The 3600-nt window shown below is 35.8% G+C and overlaps 1 non-coding gene across 1 annotated transcript; it reads right to left on the reverse strand.

Moving 5' to 3' along the window:
• Positions 1-3131: 3131 nt before the first annotated feature.
• LOC144377478 (18S ribosomal RNA) lies at positions 3132-3600 on the reverse strand. The gene has a single exon (XR_013438478.1). It is a non-coding gene; the product is annotated as an 18S ribosomal RNA (ribosomal RNA).

Raw genomic sequence — 3600 nt, forward strand, 5'->3', positions numbered from 1 at the left:
TGGAAGAGATAGAAACACTCCCATGTTTGTTGTGGCATTATTCACAAAAGATAAAATATGGAAATGACCTAAATGTCCACTGAAGAATGGATAAAAAAATGTGATATAGATATACAATGGAATGTCATTTGAACTTAAAAAAAGGAAGGAAATCCTGCCATCTATGACAACATGAATGATCCTGGAGGATACAATGCTACATAAAATAAGCTAGTCGCAGAAGGACAAAAAAATGCATGACATTATTCATATTATAGTAATTTGAAAATAGAACCAAATACAGAAAATAGAACCAAAGACTGAGTGAAGAGAGAAATGGGGACTTCCTCTTTAACCATGCAAGATGGATATGTTCTAAAGATCTGCTAGAAACATTGTATCTATAGTGAATAATTCTGAATTGTGTACTTAAAACTTAAAGAGGTTACATCTCATGTTAAGTATTCATAACACAAACACAGAGATAGAGAGAGAGAGAGAGAGAGAGAGAGAGAGAGAGAGAGAGAGATATTTAGGGCAAGATCTGACATGGAACAAGTGCTCAGTAAGTGAAGGTTATTGGTATAAAAAAGAAAATATAAGTTAGCCAACCCAAAAAAACCAAATGGCAAATGTTTTCTCTGATATAAGGAGTCTGACTCATAGTGGGAGGGGGAGCATGGGAGGAATAGATAAATTATAGATAGGGCAGAGGGGTGGGAGGGAAAGGGAGGAGGCAGGGGGATAGCAAGGATGATGGAATGTGATAGACATCAAAGGGACCGGCTGCATATTCAACATTAAATCCTGATACGAGTTCTGATTCTCCTTCTGTTAAATCAAATGGAGCTCGGTTAGTTTCTGCTAATGTTGAAATAAATCATATTATTGCTAGAGGTCATGTTGGAAATAGAAGTCATGTAAATTGTTGAGTAGTAATAAGTGTGGATAAAGTAAAGGACCCATTTATTAGAAGTACCGAGAGAAGGATAATTGCTAATGTTACTTCGTATGAAATAGTTTGTGCTATGGCTCGTAGAGCTCCAAAGCATATTTAGAATTGGAAGCTCATCCAGATCATAAAATTGCATATATGGCTAAACTTGAAGTAGCTAAGATAAATAGGACTCCTATATTTATGTTAATAAGGGGTATGGGTATAGGTAGGGGAATTCATATGGTAAATGCTAGTGTTAGGGCAAGGGTTGGAGCAATAATGAATAGTATAATAGATGATGTCAGGGGTTTTATGGGTTCTTTAATGAATAGCTTTATTGCGTCAGCAAATGGTTGGAGTAGGCCATAAGGTCCAACAACATTAGGGCCTTTACGAAGTTGTATGTATCCTAATATTTTTCGTTCGATTAGGGTAAGAAAGGCTATGGCTACTAAGATTGGGACGATTAAAAGTAGAAGGTTAACTATAAACATTAATGTTAAGAAGAGGAGTTGAACCTCTGAAATAAAGTTTTAAGTCTTACGCAATTACCAGGCTCTGCCATCTTAACAAGCCCTTTTCTAGGGCAGATTATTTAAAATATTTTACTGGATTAAGATTATTTCATCCATTAATTTAAGGCATGAATGTATAATTGGCCTTATTTCTCTTGTCCTTTCGTACTGGGAGAAATATAATAATAGATAGAAACCGACCTGGATTTCTCCGGTCTGAACTCAGATCACGTAGGACTTTAATCGTTGAACAAACGAACCATTAATAGCGGTTACACCATTTGGATGTCCTGATCCAACATCGAGGTCGTAAACCCTAACTGTCGATATGGACTCTTGAGTAGGATTGCGCTGTTATCCCTAGGGTAACTTGTTCCGTTGATCAATAATTTGGGTCAATTAATGAGTTGTAATTTAGACATGTAGTGTCTAGATTATTATCATTTGGAGGTTAGTTTGTACTCCGAGGTCACCCCAACAAAAATTTCTAGTCTATGAACAATAGTTTTAACTCCTAAGACATAATTAAGGCTGTGAGACTATTAAATTAAAGCTCCATAGGGTCTTCTCGTCTTATTATGGAATTCCCGTCTCTTCACGGGAAGGTCAATTTCACTGATTAAAAGTAAGAGACAGTTAAACCCTCGTCAAGCCATTCATACTAGTCCTTATTTAAAGAACAAGTGATTATGCTACCTTTGCAGGGTCAGGATACCGCGGCCGTTAAACGTATGTCACTGGGCAGGCAGTGCCTCTAATACTATTAATGCTAGAGGTGATGTTTTTGGTAAACAGGCGAGGTTAGTGTTTGCCGAGTTCCTTTTACTTTATTTAATCTTTCCCTTTATGCACACCAGTGTTGGGTTAACAGTATAAGTAATAATGGTTGTACTATTTTATTTAATATTATGGAGCTGTTAACTATCAGTGAATCATTCGATCTGATATAAGCTTATGCAGGGAGAATATTTTCTTGTTACTTATTTTAACATAATTTCTTCTATTATGAAATAGATTAGTCCAGTGTTGATTTGGGAGGTCATTAAAGAAGTTGGGTATTAAGTTTTAATGATTAGGTTAAGCTTTAACGCTTTTTTAATTGATGGCTGCTTTTAGGCCAACTATGGAAATTAATAAGTTTACTCTCTAAATAAGGTTTATTTCTTGACTCTAAAGAGCTGTCCCTCTTTAGAATAACATTTAAATTTACATTTGGCTTATAAGTGCTTAAGGTAAATTTAAAGTAGAACTAAAATTCTAGTCTGGACAACCAGCTATCACCAGGCTCGGTAGGCTTTTCACCTCTACTTATGAGTCATTCCACTATTTTGCAACATAGATGGATGAGCTCTTATTGGCTGCTCATAAGTAGCTCGTCTGGTTTCGGGGTATTTGGCTTAAATTCTTTTTGTCAAGCATTTTCTGGTTAAATCATTATGCAAAAGGTAAAAGAGTTAATCTTTGCTTTTTAATACTATAAATTTATTCTTTCATCTTTCCCTTACGGTACTTTTTCTATAGCTCCTAATATAAATTTCTATCTCCTATACTTTATTTAGATAAATGTTTTATTTATTGGGTGAGTGGTATTTGGGAGGGGAAAAAAGTTGGGCTAGTATTAGTTCAAAATGTTCATATTGGATGAAATCTCTCGGGTGTAAGCCGGGTGCTTTAGCTAATAAGCTACATTTTGATTCTTCCAAACACACTTTCCAGTATGTTTACCTTATTACGACTTATCTCTTCTTATATATTTGGTTAAATAAATTATTTATAGAATTGTGTAAATATATTTGAAGAGGGTGACGGGCGGTGTGTGCGTGCTTTATTGCCCTATTCAGTCAAGCTCTCTATTCTTAACTTACTACTAAATCCACCTTATGCTCTGAGTTTCATAAAAGCTATCGTTGTATTTGTTCTAGGAAGATAGAAAATGTAGCCCATTTCTTCCCACCTTATAGGCTACACCTTGACCTAACGTACTAATGTAAAATTTTCTTGCTTACTGTTGTACCTTTTTAGGGTTTGCTGCAGATGGCGGTATATAGGCTGATATTTGCTAAAGGTGGTGAGGTGTATCGGGGTTTATCGATTATAGAACAGGCTCCTCTAGAGGGGTGTAAAGCACCGCCAAGTCCTTTGAGTTTTAGGCCATTGCTAGTAGTACTC

Source organism: Ictidomys tridecemlineatus, chromosome 4, assembly GCF_052094955.1.
Source record: "Ictidomys tridecemlineatus isolate mIctTri1 chromosome 4, mIctTri1.hap1, whole genome shotgun sequence".
Lineage (NCBI taxonomy): Eukaryota > Metazoa > Chordata > Mammalia > Rodentia > Sciuridae > Ictidomys > Ictidomys tridecemlineatus.